At 42.0% G+C, this 15,673-nt stretch overlaps 1 pseudogene; it reads left to right on the top strand.

The window, feature by feature from the left end:
- Positions 1–13,133: 13,133 nt before the first annotated feature.
- On the top strand, positions 13,134–15,256 carry LOC120113054 (annotated as a pseudogene).
- The last annotated feature ends 417 nt before the right edge of the window (positions 15,257–15,673 follow it).

Genomic DNA, 15,673 nt, shown 5'->3' with positions numbered 1-15,673 from the left:
TCACGCAAGCGTCCTTCGTCCCTCTCCGATTTTGTTTTCCTCCCAAAATGCGTCTGCAGGATTTGGAGACACCCGCCTTATATGCCGGGGCGCCTCCGCGGAACACGTGAGGTACCCAGTGCCCACATGGGGGCCACATGAGGGGGGAGACACGAGGCTCTTCTGCCAAATATTGTCAGGTTTCGAGGCGTGACAGACATAGGCTGGCTTTGAGGCCTGTCAGGTATGGTTGCCTTCGACCCAGGCCAAATATGAGGATAAAGAGCTTTTGGGCCCAAGTTTGGCCCTAAATTGAAGCCTTCAAGCAAAGTTGCGAGTGGTCAGGGCCGACCTTGCCCTTCAGGCTCAGCTTGAGGCCATTGCAAGAGGACATCCAATGCTTGTCTTCTCTTCGTGTCTTGCCAATAACATTATCGAAGGTAGCTCGGGAATTCTTCCCTAAGTTTGATTTGTATTGCTAACTAAAACGCCTCTACAACTTTTGCCAAATTGCTGTTCCTTGTGCACCATCTGACGGAGATCGAAGTGGTACCCTGCATGTCCTCTGAATTTGAGCTGCTGCTGTTCATGCATTGCTTATAGAATGATTTACTTTTCTTCTGTAGCCAGATCCAGTTATGTAGTCATCTTCTTAAGAACTGATAGTATATTTCAGGCATAAAAGATTAGTTTGATACATAAGAATTTAAAAAATCCCGGTGCTACATCGCAATTACATTGAATATAACTCTTGATAGGACTTCTACTTCTTATTGCAGCATCCTGCACCATGGTTTAGGAGTTCCTTAATTGTTGATGTTAAACATACATAAACAAAGTTTCCTTTTTTTTTCAAAAGACAAAGATGCATTAAAAAAAAAAAAAAAGAGCACCGCTCCCGCCAAGGTCAATGCGTGCCGTTGCCCTATGCCACGAGCCTCGACGTCGACCCCGTCGTCGTTAAATTGAACCCTGTCGCCTGGTTTTATACAGAACGGAGCCCCCTCCTCTTTCTTAAGTAATCGATGTGGAACGAATAATACAACAAAGAATGCTATTAATAAACAAAGTAAATCACAAAAATCTTTCTAAAATTAATAATAAATTATATTTACAATCAATAGTATAAAAAATTATAGGCTTATCTTTCTAAGTCTTATTTTTATATAAAATTTTATTCTATAATTTAACAAAATATTAATTAAATCGTTAACTTTAAATGCGATCCAAATATTACCTCAGAATTTTTTTTTAAAATAATTAAAATAATCTTTCATGATATGACAAGTACTTAAGGATATAAAAATAAGAAAACGTGTGCATCCTCCTTTTGTCTAGAAATAGAAGGCATAGTTGGGCTGACAAACTTTTCCGGTATGTCTTCCTTGCCACGTGTAGAACTTTGGTGCCTCCAAGTTTGCTAATTATGGCTTGGTGGACTGGTCATCGATGGAACATAACTGCTCCTCAGAGTGCTCATAATCCGTTCTATTTAGACTTGCAACTGGACCATTTCTTGCAATTTAAATCCCAGTCGCATATGGTCCAAGGAAAGACTAAGTCTTAGGGATTTCATCTTGGAGGAGGTGTCTTCAAGCATTTGATGCCCAAGAATTACTACTCAAGCACTGTATATGTTCGACATTTGTTAGAATGATTATATATTTATTTTTTTGAAGAAACAAGAAAAATGATGGAGGATATTTCATTTTATCGGTCAAAATGATCCAACTTCATTCTATGTTCGCAATATATCTGCAAGCAATTGACAAAAATATTGGAAGAGTATATACATATGAACTCGCATCATTACTGATAGGAAGTGCCCATTGCTTAGAAACATAATTACCTCAATCCTAGAACCATGAAAGCTATATACCGAACCCCAGCACCATGTATTTTAACATAAGATCTATTGGCATTATGGCACCTAGAAATTGCTATATTGCAATGGAATAATGAATTTAATTTAAGGTTATATCTGGAAAACTTTTGAAAAATTAAATTGATGGATAAGTTTGACTAGATTGAGGCATGTTGAAAAAAACTATCCTAAGAACGTGATTCGCCCTCTCGTGTGAGTCTACGGCAATCTCGTCATCTAAGGTACAACAACATGGCTCAGCCCGATCCTCCTCTGACGAGCATGACTGCTGAAAGGCTAGACACGATTGACTCCTTCAATTGCTTAGAAGATATAAAGATTGTGAAAGAAGAAAAATAAAGCATGGAGAAAGAGCCACCGAGTGAAAAATAGTAGGAGTCTCTATCTCAAACTTTAATAGGGAGCATACAGACAGAAGTGTGATGGTGTGATCATGTGATGATCCCATGGCTATGGACCTGGACCCCATTTATGAACCTTGACCAAATGACCAAAGTGATGTAATTTTGAAAGGAGACGTATGGCAAAAATTATACGCGTCATGCGCCCCACCACGCCATGCACACGGCGGGCCAAGCCAAGTTGCGCATGTGTGTGGTCACCAACTCACTTCCCTTGAAGCCAGACTTGGGTTTCAAGGGACGGGGTTTCCATAAAAGCAAGACAACTTGCTTTTACATTTCTAACGTAGGACTAACCGAAGAAGATAAGAATTTATTTTAAAAATTTAAATCTTTTCATAATTTAAAATTTTCCAACAATTCCTATGAAAATTTAAATTTTTTCAAAAATATAAAGAAGAATATCTAAGTAATTTATACTATACAATAGTTGAGATGTCCTGTGGACTTGAACTTTACTTAATATTAATTGCATTCATCTCAAGAAAACGTAATAGATTAGATCTTGAGCTAGGTTCTTTATCTCAGACTTTGAAATATCACACATGCAGTACAGACCAATTAGATCTTTACACAGTCAGCACCACTTAAAGGCCGGCCTTGCATTTATACACATCGTTGGAATAAAATCCAGTTGGTAAAGGAAATCCAATTAGAGATAAGCTGCCCATGAGCATCATGGCATAAGTCAAAGGAAACGAGGAGGCAAGCCCCCCCATCTTTCGCATATCTTGCTCATCCGACATGGCATGAATCACCGAACCTGCACTCAGGAGTCAGGAAGAGTAATGCTTTGAAAAACGCGTGATTCATTAAGTGAAAGACGCTAACCGAATAGTTAGAGATGCCAAGCAAAGATCATATAGCCTAAATGACTGCAAGTTGAATAAGCTATGACCCTCCTTAGATCGTTCTGTAATATTCCAGTGGTTGCTGCATTTGTAATGTCCGGGCCCACAACCTACTAGGCCCAATAAGAAATAGGCCCAGTTAAGGGTTGGGCCCAAATTTCACTGTAGCCAGCATAATTATTATCAGGAATAAAAAAAAAAAACGAAGGGATAAGACCGACAGGGAGGGGTTACCGCACCCCCTGCTGGCAGCCGATGCCGGCGCGCCGGAGACAAGGGGGGGCGGCGGCCAGTCCCGAAGTATGGAGGAAAGGAGAGGATGGGACCTCTCAGAGGGGGGTTTCATCCTCTAAACAAATATTTAAGCCTCTGCCGGCAACCCCAAATCACAGACCCCCCTAAACACCGAACGAGAGAAAGAGAGAGGGAGCCGAAGCCCTGGAGCCGAAGGCGAAGGAGCCCTGAAGCTCCAAGAGGAAGGAGGGACTACCAGGGGGAAGAACTGCCCAACGGTAACCAGCAAAAAGCCAGGTAAGCCCCCTGCCTTCTCTCCCCCTGTTTTGTGCAAGACAACAAAGAAACAAAGAAAGAAGGGAGGAAGGGGACTGCTGGCAGACCAAGGGAGCGGCCGCGGGCATCCCGCAGTGCCGCCGGCTTCTCCCGGCATCTCTTCCCCGTGGGAGAAGAGAAGGCCGCCGCAGGCGCGGCCGTGGGCTCAGCCGCAGGCGCGGCTGTGGACGCCGCGAGCTCGGCCGTGGCACCGCCGACTGTGGCTCGGCCCTCCCAAACCCCCCTTCTTCCTTCACAGGGGAAGAATGAAGAGAGGAAGAGAGAGGGTTTGGGAGTGAGAGAGAGAATATGGGGGGTTGGTGAAGGGAGGTTGAAGAAAAGGGAAGAATGAAAGAAGAGAGGAAGAGGGGACTCATCCTCGTCGTCGTGTGCGGCGGCCGCCGGCTTCGGCCGCGAGCACCGTCGACGCAGGCGCGGCCGAGAGTGCCGCAGGCTCGGCCGGGGATGCCGCGGGGCTTGGCTGCGGACGCCGCCGGTCGTGGGCCGTCCCCCTCCGCTCGCCGTCCTCCCTTTCCGCTCGTCGTGCTCCCATCGTCGGAGAAGAGAGGAAGGGGGAGATCGGGATGAAAGAGAAGGGAGGAGAGGAAGCTTCGGGAAGGAGAAGAAAAGAAGAAGGAGAAGAGAAGAAAAAGGGAAGAAAAAGGGAAAGAAAAAGAAAAAGAAAGAAAGAAAGAAAAAAAAAATAAAATAAAATGGGTTTAGCCAAATTTGACTAACCCAAGCCCAATTAGACTGGGCTAAGTCTAAATCCGAGCTCAATCAGATTGGGCTAAGTTTGGACGAGCCCAAACCATAAATTGGGTTAAATCCGAGCTAATTTTAAGTTAAATTGAAATAGGTCCAAACCCAATTAAGCTGAGTTGGTCTCAGCAGACCTAATTGATTGTGAATCAGGCCCAATTCAAGCCCAATTCAACTGACAGAAGGTCGAATTGACCTTGAGCTAACCCTGACTCAGGCCCAAATGAGCCACATCGACCAAATCAGAGGACCCAATTGGCTAGAAAAGGTTGGACCCAATTATAAACGAGGCCCAATCCTTTAATTAAAAACCCAATCAACCCATGTGGACCTAATCTGGTTTTAAATCGAGCCCCAAAGGCTCTAAATTGGGTAAATTGGACTTGGGCTAGATCCTTGGATGGGATCCAAGCAAGTAAGTTCATAGTATGATGAACTAAGAAATTTTATAATAAATAAATGGGGAATAATGTGATCCCTATGGTGTTGTTTTAGGTGATTAAGGATTTGTCACATGGACTTGAGAAATTTGGAAAGCGAATTGAGGTAAGTAATCTGTCTTAATCCTATCGTAGATCTTGTACTACGTTTTATGAGATGAACCAGTGTTTTTCTTTATACAATTTGAATTGTATGCATGATTAGTGAAGAATGTAAGTAACCTGTCCTAATCCTGTTATGGATCATGTTATGTTATTAATGTTTCCTAAGCATTTATTTTAAGTATATATGTTTCATACATGATATGTTACAATGCATAAGTAACTTTAATGATCCCAGAAGCTATGGCTATGTATGCAACATGATGATACTGATATTATAATCATGCATGTAAGTTTATAAAGGCTTAGCTAGCCCAGAGGCACTATAATGGGCTCAAAGATGCTACTGAGAATGACTGAGCCGCCAGTGGCTGAATAGTAACTGAGCTGCCCCGCCAGTGGCTGAATAGTAACTGAGCCTGCCCCGCCAGTGGCTGAATTGGAATTGGGCCTGCCCCGCCAGTGGCTGAATAGTAACTGAGCTTGCCCCGCCAGTGGCTGAATAGTAACTGAGCTGGCCCCGCCAGTGGCCGAGTCTGACTTCGCAGTAGCATCCGAGAGTAAAAGGACCACGGCATGCCGGGGGGCACGGTTTCATATGCATATAATATGAAAATTTTGTGATTTGCACTACTGCTTTGTTTAAATTACATCCTTATTATGCCAGGATGATTATTAGATAAACATGCATGTCAGCTTCTCAAAACCCTGATTTACATGTTTAGTCTACTGGTTGATCCGGTAGGATTATGCAGGATTACTTACTGAGCCGTGTAGCTCATATCCGTTCGTTTACTTTTTCTTTCAGATCCTCACCAGTGATCGCCATCAGATATGTTTTATTTTGTTACAGAGCTTCGTATTTTTGGAGAAGCTTATATACTTCTGTACATTTGAATAGCATAGAAGTTCTGTATTTTTGGTTTCAAATCTGAAGGTTGTACTGCAAACTTTTAATATATATATAAGGATGAATTCTTTTTGGCTACCTGTTACCCCTGTATGAGGCTGCGTGCTACTGTGGGCGATAGTCGGCAATAGCACGGCCGTGTCACGGATCCGGATCCGGGGCGTGACATCTAGTGGTATCAGAGCTATAGGTTAATCATGAGTAAAAAAAAAAAATTTCAAATTTTAATAAGGGCATGGGTAGTTAAGTCTCATTTAGTGAGATTTCGTATATTGGAAAGAAAGAAAAGATTTTATTGGTCGCATCATCGGTCAGTCACAAAAAATTGCTTGACACAAATATTTTGATAGGTGACAATGAGCAACAAAAAGAAAGATGTTAGGGCTAATACAAAACCATTCTAGGGGCATGATTGTGACAGGTATGGTATCAGAATTTAAGATTTAAGACTACTAAGGATTTTGGTATTTTGAATCAGAATGCTAGCAAGCCATGCCAAAATAAGAATAAATTATTTTGGAGATTTCTCGATGGAGTAATTTGTTTTTTTGGATTATGATTAAATTAGATTTTGACTGATATTAAGTGGAGTACTAGCCATGGAATGTTAAAGTACATAGTGATTATTTGTGTATTAGTATATAGGTGATTTTGGAAGTTTAACTTGATACTGGGTACTGTGGATAATACTTCTAGTTTGAAGTTAATTATTTTGATGGCAAGATAGGGTTCATTCATAAGTTGTTTAAGGCTTGGACAAGGAAAGATTTTTATTCTTCGAGGATGAAATTTGTATGACAATTATGCATGAAACTATTATATAGAAAGAAAATATATTTGAGAATGAGATCTAAGAGTTTCCCCTTTGTTTACTTGGAATGTGAAATATTAGATCTTTGCAAATTATAATGCAAGATTAATATTTTGATTGGAAGTCATTTAGTAAATCCTGAGAATAATTTTCAATGTTGAAGAATATTTTAGGCTCAAATGTTCTACTATGGATAAAGTGCAGTTGTTTGTGATCCTGTGATAAATCAATTAAACGAATATTAGTTGATGTTTTGACAAAAAAAAAAAGAGAAGAAAATGATGATGACATGGGGTCATTAGGAAATGCGAGTGGAATCAGCAATAGAGTTGATATGGGAACAGGCCCAATAGCACATGATGATTCAGGGGTTTGTACTTAGTGACCCTGCTTCTAAGATTTGAAATAAACTATTTCATCTCTAATAGAGGGGCAATTATCAAATGCTTTCGTTTATCACTAAGAAGCAAGTTTAAATTGTTTCATGAGGAAGGTGAAAGTTATGGATGATAATTCCACATATCATCGTCTGGTGGAAAGAGTACAAAAGAAGAAGATTTTTAAATAGAGATCTTACACCAAAAGTATACATCCTTTTCTTTTAACGGAGATGTGAGATCCAGAATCACCTTCTAGCAATGCTAAAGTAGGGCAGATTATTGTTCATGCAATTTAAAGATACCTAATATAAGATTAGGATATTGAGAAACAATTTCTAGAAGTTTACATAATTCTGAGCTTAAAATATTCTAAGATGATTTGAGAGTTCATCTCTTATTAGAAAGGAAGGCTCATTTTTATGGCTGAAGTTGCTGGAAATGTAAAATTCGTTTAAAACGTTTGTCACTTGTTTAAGGGGATCTCATGTTGGGATACCCTTTCTTTGCTCGTTCATGGAAAAGTAAAAAGCAGTTCTAGCTAAGTAAAATTCGATCTAGATGGAGGAAAGATTTGTAGTGCAAATATCCATGAGGTATTAAATAGTTCTGTTTGTAGACAAGTAGTATGTTGATCAAAAGTTATTAGTGAATTCAAAGGATTTTGATGTTTTGAATCAGAGTGCGCAGCGAAAATATAGTGGTCTGAATTATTTACCTAAGTTGGTTAGAAGTGCGATTCCTTTAATTCGGAAAGTTTTGATCTGTTTTTTGGTGTAGTAGGATTTTTTCTTGATAAATAAAAAGAGAATGTTCTGATTTTGGATAGCACGGTGCTATCCTAGATTCTCCAGTTTTATGTCGTGCTAAGAAATTCTTAGCATCTTTTGACTAGAATTAATGGATCATCGATTTTGATCTCAGATCTGAAATATGCTGATATGAACCTCCGTCCTTCTAAATGTGAAGCTTGAATTTTTTTTAATTAATATCAACTCTCCATCTGATTAAAAGAAATTGAGGTTATCAGTAGACCATGATGAATTTCAATCAAGAGTGGACTAGAGTTGTTTATGATCCAATCTTGTGATAGATCGGTTAATCGAGAGCAGTTGATAGTTTGATAAAGAAATTTGATATTTTTATTCAAAATTAAGATGTTGATTTTCGTGTATAAGCAACAAAAAAAAAAAGTTTGAATTAGATCACCTATTAAAAGAACTAAATCTCGAAGTAATGGACCTTACTCTTTTGATAAGATCTACTGATGAAGTTGTATTGATAAAGAGAATTATTAGAAGATTTGAGTTAACTTTCTAGTGGAGAAAAGTGTTGTTGATTCTATGAATAATCTGGAGATAGCTATATAATTTCACCAGTGAGTTTTTCTATTGTTGGCAACTCCTGGGAGATTTTGAGCATCTTAAATTTAGTATTAACGGATTGATGGTGCCTTGGATGGGCTCAGACCTGGAATGTTCCTTACTCCTAGCTATGACATTTTCGATCTACCTATTTGAAAGGGGTTTGAAGTTTTGCTAGGGTAAAGGTTGATCATTAAATTGTAGGCAAAATTAAGAGAAGAAAGAGGATTATAGATTATGAAAAGTGTTTGATGTTAATGCTCTCACCTATTTCTGTTAAGCCGATTACGATCTTTGTGTGGACAATCCAAACTCTGGAAGACATGCTGAGGGCTTGCACTGTGGACCTAGGTGGAAACTGGGATAGTCACATACCACTGGTGGAATTTGCTTATAACAATAGCTACCATTCCAGTATCCAGATGGCCCCATACGAAGCTCTCTATGGGAGAAGATGCCGATCCCCCTTACACTGGGATGATGTCGGGGAACGGAAAATGCTAGGCCCCGAACTGGCCCAGCACACCAGAGACAAGGTACTACTAATTAAGCAAAGGCTTCAAGCTGCCCAGGATAGACAGAAAAGATGGGCTGACAGAGGAAGAAGGGCCTTGGAATTTTTGGAGGGGAACTTTGTCTTCCTAAAAATTTCACCATCAAAGGGTATTACCCGATTCGGAAGACACGGCAAATTAAGTCCTCGCTACATTGGCCCATTTGAGGTTCTTGCTAGAATAGGCAAAGTTGCCTACAAATTGGCCCTACCTTCAGAGCTATCAGGCGTACACAACGTCTTTCACGTCTCTTTGTTACGGAGGTACGTTCCGGATCCCAGCCATGTGGTACCACATGAGCCTCTGCAATTAAATAAAGATTTAACCTATGAGGAGGCTCCCCTGCGCATCATAGACAGAAAAGAGCAAATTCTCCGAAGGCGCACCATTCCCTACGTTAAAGTCCAGTGGACCAACCACACTGAAAGGGAAGCTACCTGGGAATTGGAGGAAGAGATGCGACAACGCTACCCTCAGCTCTTCGAGAACCGAGGTATGTTTAATTTCGAGGACGAAATTTATTTAAGGGGGAAAGGATGTAATGTCCGGGCCCACAACCTACTAGGCCCAATAAGAAATAGGCCCAGTTAAGGGTTGGGCCCAAATTTCACTGTAGCCAGCATAATTATTATCAGGAATAAAAAAAAAAAACGAAGGGATAAGACCGACAGGGAGGGGTTACCGCACCCCCTGCTGGCAGCCGATGCCGGCGCGCCGGAGACAAGGGGGGGCGGCGGCCAGTCCCGAAGTATGAAGGAAAGGAGAGGATGGGACCTCTCAGAGGGGGGTTTCATCCTCTAAACAAATATTTAAGCCTCTGCCGGCAACCCCAAATCACAGACCCCCCTAAACACCGAACGAGAGAAAGAGAGAGGGAGCCGAAGCCCTGGAGCCGAAGGCGAAGGAGCCCTGAAGCTCCAAGAGGAAGGAGGGACTACCAGGGGGAAGAACTGCCCAACGGTAACCAGCAAAAAGCCAGGTAAGCCCCCTGCCTTCTCTCCCCCTGTTTTGTGCAAGACAACAAAGAAACAAAGAAAGAAGGGAGGAAGGGGACTGCTGGCAGACCAAGGGAGCGGCCGCGGGCATCCCGCAGTGCCGCCGGCTTCTCCCGGCATCTCTTCCCCGTGGGAGAAGAGAAGGCCGCCGCAGGCGCGGCCGTGGGCTCAGCCGCAGGCGCGGCTGTGGACGCCGCGAGCTCGGCCGTGGCACCGCCGACTGTGGCTCGGCCCTCCCAAACCCCCCTTCTTCCTTCACAGGGGAAGAATGAAGAGAGGAAGAGAGAGGGTTTGGGAGTGAGAGAGAGAATATGGGGGGTTGGTGAAGGGAGGTTGAAGAAAAGGGAAGAATGAAAGAAGAGAGGAAGAGGGGACTCATCCTCGTCGTCGTGTGCGGCGGCCGCCGGCTTCGGCCGCGAGCACCGTCGACGCAGGCGCGGCCGAGAGTGCCGCAGGCTCGGCCGGGGATGCCGCGGGGCTTGGCTGCGGACGCCGCCGGTCGTGGGCCGTCCCCCTCCACTCGCCGTCCTCCCTTTCCGCTCGTCGTGCTCCCATCGTCGGAGAAGAGAGGAAGGGGGAGATCGGGATGAAAGAGAAGGGAGGAGAGGAAGCTTCGGGAAGGAGAAGAAAAGAAGAAGGAGAAGAGAAGAAAAAGGGAAGAAAAAGGGAAAGAAAAAGAAAAAGAAAGAAAGAAAGAAAAAAAATAAAATAAAATGGGTTTAGCCAAATTTGACTAACCCAAGCCCAATTAGACTGGGCTAAGTCTAAATCCGAGCTCAATCAGATTGGGCTAAGTTTGGACGAGCCCAAACCATAAATTGGGTTAAATCCGAGCTAATTTTAAGTTAAATTGAAATAGGTCCAAACCCAATTAAGCTGAGTTGGTCTCAGCAGACCTAATTGATTGTGAATCAGGCCCAATTCAAGCCCAATTCAACTGACAGAAGGTCGAATTGACCTTGAGCTAACCCTGACTCAGGCCCAAATGAGCCACATCGACCAAATCAGAGGACCCAATTGGCTAGAAAAGGTTGGACCCAATTATAAACGAGGCCCAATCCTTTAATTAAAAACCCAATCAACCCATGTGGACCTAATCTGGTTTTAAATCGAGCCCCAAAGGCTCTAAATTGGGTAAATTGGACTTGGGCTAGATCCTTGGATGGGATCCAAGCAAGTAAGTTCATAGTATGATGAACTAAGAAATTTTATAATAAATAAATGGGGAATAATGTGATCCCTATGGTGTTGTTTTAGGTGATTAAGGATTTGTCACATGGACTTGAGAAATTTGGAAAGCGAATTGAGGTAAGTAATCTGTCTTAATCCTATCGTAGATCTTGTACTACGTTTTATGAGATGAACCAGTGTTTTTCTTTATACAATTTGAATTGTATGCATGATTAGTGAAGAATGTAAGTAACCTGTCCTAATCCTGTTATGGATCATGTTATGTTATTAATGTTTCCTAAGCATTTATTTTAAGTATATATATTTCATACATGATATGTTACAATGCATAAGTAACTTTAATGATCCCAGAAGCTATGGCTATGTATGCAACATGATGATACTGATATTATAATCATGCATGTAAGTTTATAAAGGCTTAGCTAGCCCAGAGGCACTATAATGGGCTCAAAGATGCTACTGAGAATGACTGAGCCGCCAGTGGCTGAATAGTAACTGAGCTGCCCCGCCAGTGGCTGAATAGTAACTGAGCTGCCCCGCCAGTGGCTGAATAGTAACTGAGCCTGCCCCGCCAGTGGCTGAATTGGAATTGGGCCTGCCCCGCCAGTGGCTGAATAGTAACTGAGCTTGCCCCGCCAGTGGCTGAATAGTAACTGAGCTGGCCCCGCCAGTGGCCGAGTCTGACTTCGCAGTAGCATCCGAGAGTAAAAGGACCATGGCATGCCGGGGGGCACGGTTTCATATGCATATAATATGAAAATTTTGTGATTTGCACTACTGCTTTGTTTAAATTGCATCCTTATTATGCCAGGATGATTATTAGATAAACATGCATGTCAGCTTCTCAAAACCCTGATTTACATGTTTAGTCTACTGGTTGATCCGGTAGGATTATGCAGGATTACTTACTGAGCCGTGTAGCTCATATCCGTTCGTTTACTTTTTCTTTCAGATCCTCACCAGTGATCGCCATCAGATATGTTTTATTTTGTTACAGAGCTTCGTATTTTTGGAGAAGCTTATATACTTCTGTACATTTGAATAGCATAGAAGTTTTGTATTTTTGGTTTCAAATCTGAAGGTTGTACTGCAAACTTTTAATATATATATAAGGATGAATCCTTTTTGGCTACCTGTTACCCCTGTATGAGGCTGCGTGCTACTGTGGGCGATAGTCGGCAATAGCACGGCCGTGTCACGGATCCGGATCCGGGGCGTGACAGCATTATTTTCATATAAGTATCTCCTCCAAAAATATTTGTGATTTAATACCTTGCAAATTTTTTATTTTGGACTCATTAAGAGTATAACTCAACTTGTCGGGTTTATTTTGTTACCGATATAAGCGTTCGTCATAGAAATGGAAGAAGATATACTCTAAGAATATGCTTAGATACGATCACTCAATCAGCTTCGTTTTTACCATAATGATTCTCTTTCATAGGATCTCTAATTACAAAGGTTGGGTATCCACTGTTGATGACCAAGTAATGGACTTAAGCCCTATCCTCCATTCCTCCTCGATGATTCTAAGACTTTACTCCTAGGCAAACTCTTCGTTAGTGAACCTGCCAAGTTTTTCTAAGACTTTGACAAATTTCAAAGAAAGTATATTATTTCTTTTGAGTTATCATATAAATGTATGGTGAAGATGGATACGCCGGTTCATCTTTTATCAGTATACTTTTAATCAGTCAGTTTTATCACAATCTTATTATTACAATGAACTAATATGATTGGAACTAGCTTAGGTACTAACAACAGTTTTGAGATAAGATTTTTTAATTCATTGGGCCTCAATACAGATGGTATCCATAGCAATCAGCTCGGCCTTAGGATTTTCATATAAACATTATTGCTCCTTGAACATCCAAAACTGAAATCCTCCGTGATTACTTTGACATTGACCCGGTTTTGCCAATATTAACTTTTATGAATGGACTGCAGCAGACAAATTTTTTTTATCAAAATGTTTCTTAAGATTGAAAGAGAGTGGGCAACCACCAAGCGGTCATCATTGTGTCTTTTTGGCAACTTCTCGACTTTTGAGTTTATCTATTCAAACAATCCAGCATCACCTCCAGCCTGAGTTCCCTCCTTCAAAGCCTCCCTCCTTCAAAGCCTCCTTTCTGTCACCTCTTAGATCCAAGCAATGAAGCTTTCTCCTCTTCTTCTTGGTTTCCTATCAGTTCTGCTGCTGCTCTCAGTCCCAGTCTCATCCTCGCCATGCCATTTCCCTGCCGTTATCAATCTGGGCGACTCAAATTCAGATACAGGTGGTCTCTCAGCCGCCTTCGGGCCGGTCCGCACACCGTACGGTGAGACCTTCTTCAGGATGCCTGCAGGCAGGTACTCAGATGGCCCGCCTTATCATCGACTTCATTGGTAATTATCTCCCTTTTATCCATATAAATTAGCTGCTAATCAACGCCATTTAGAACTCTTACTTCAAACAGTTGAATTTGAGGGGTAGTTTTCAGGGAATTAAAGATCACCAAAGCCCATGGGGGTCACTCATGGAGACCCAATACAGAATCCTAGTACTGATTCCACCATAAATTATCTGATCGAATTTGTGGTCATATTTTTTTGTCAAATTTCCAGCTGAGAGCTTTGGATTGCCATACCTCAGTGCCTACCTTGATTCATTGGGCACGAATTTCCGGCATGGTGCTAATTTTGCGTCCGCAGCAGCTACAATTATGCCGCAGAACACAACCCTTTCTCAGGGTGGCTACAGTCCCTTCTCTTTAGATGTGCAGCTGGATGAGTTCTTGCAGTTCAAATCCCGGTCTCAAACGATCTACGAACGAGGCAAGTTCTAGTCATTCTAAGCCATCACTCCACTGTAGTTCAGCAGTTGGGTTCTGCTGCTTAAATTTATCAAACTTTTGTTGCATATGAAACAAACTGCAGGAGGAGTTTACAGGGAATTGATGCCCAGAAAGGAGTACTTCTCTCGAGCGCTGTATACATTCGACATCGGTCAGAAACGACATCACTGCCTTCTCTTTCCTTAACATATCGGCAAACGATTACATCCCGAATGCTTTGAACGAGTTCTCGTCGGTGATAAAGGTATGGATAGATTGAAAACAGATGATGTTTCTGAGATATGGTATGATGGTGAGCTTGTGTTGGCATGCAGAGCATCTACGAGGAGGGAGGAAGGTCATTTTGGATCCACAACACTGGTCCTCTCGGCTGCCTTTCTTATGTTTTGTTACGAATGCCCCTCACAGCAGAACAGTTGGACTCTGCCGGCTGTGCCATTCCTTACAATCAATTAGCCCCAGCAATTCAACAGGATGCTCAATGAAACAGTAATCCAGCTAAGTAAGGATCTTCCTCTCGCAGCGATCGCATTGGTCGACATATACTCCATCAAGTACAAACTCATAAGTGAAGCCACAAAGTACGGTAAGGCCCTCCAACCCCTTCTAACAATGGCAATGGTGATGGATAATCCCTGTAACAAGCATGACGCACTGTGACCAACCTGCTAACAATTTTGCGATCGAACCATTTCATCAAATTTCATTTCATTTTGCCACAACTTCTGTGTCCTTCGCCATGTAGAAAGATAGAGCATGAAATGTCCATTTACTAAAGCTAGAAATGGTTTCAGGATTTGAGCAGCCACTTAGAGTTTGCTGTGGATATGGTGGTGGCGAGTACAACTTCGATTTCAATGTGAGGTGCAGCGATACGGCTGAGGTGAATGGCACTAATGTTCTGCTCGGCAAGTCATGCAAGGATCCCTCAAAAAGCATTATTTGGGATGGAGTTCATTACACAGAGGCTGCAAACAGGTGGGTGTTTGATCAGATCAAAGGTGGGGCATTTTCAGATCCTCCCGTCCCATTGAGCATGGCATGTCGCAGGGAGAAGCCATGAACCATGCTGCCTCACAATAATGTTTACTATTAGCTACCAATAAAACTGCGAGCTGTCCCAAAGCTTCTTCAATTGGAGATGCCGCTAGCAATGTAAACATTATAAAATTCTATAGGACCAATTTCTAATTGTCATGATGGTTATAATATAAATGGAGGGATTCAGTTCTCGGCAGTTGATATCCTGAAGACAAGCAGAATGTCAACGAGCTTTTCCAATTTACAGAGGGAAAGTGAGGGGTGTGACCACAAATGGTTGGGAGTCATTGCGATCTTGTTTGCCATAAAAGATGGAAAATTTACTCTTACGTCACTAAGGGAACATCTTTAGTACTGTTGCAAACTTTTGTAAACCTCAAGGCTTTTGTTGATCTTATTCTTCTCTGCATGACTGATACCTTGTTTTAATATCAGAAAAACCGACTTAATTAATCGGTAGATCGTCCGCTTGCGATCATAGATGGTGTCTGCAACTTTTTGTGGTTATGGATGATAGGGGAACCCTATGAACCAGTCATAATTCTACATTGCATTTTCAGAACGGCCATTATAGATTCCAGTAATTTATTCCTGTCATGAGATATATACCCATATAGGAATAATATC

The sequence above is a fragment of the Phoenix dactylifera genome, chromosome 14 (genome assembly GCF_009389715.1).
Source record: "Phoenix dactylifera cultivar Barhee BC4 chromosome 14, palm_55x_up_171113_PBpolish2nd_filt_p, whole genome shotgun sequence".
In the NCBI taxonomy this organism is placed as follows: domain Eukaryota; kingdom Viridiplantae; phylum Streptophyta; class Magnoliopsida; order Arecales; family Arecaceae; genus Phoenix; species Phoenix dactylifera.
This window is presented reverse-complemented; position numbering and strand designations above follow the sequence as displayed.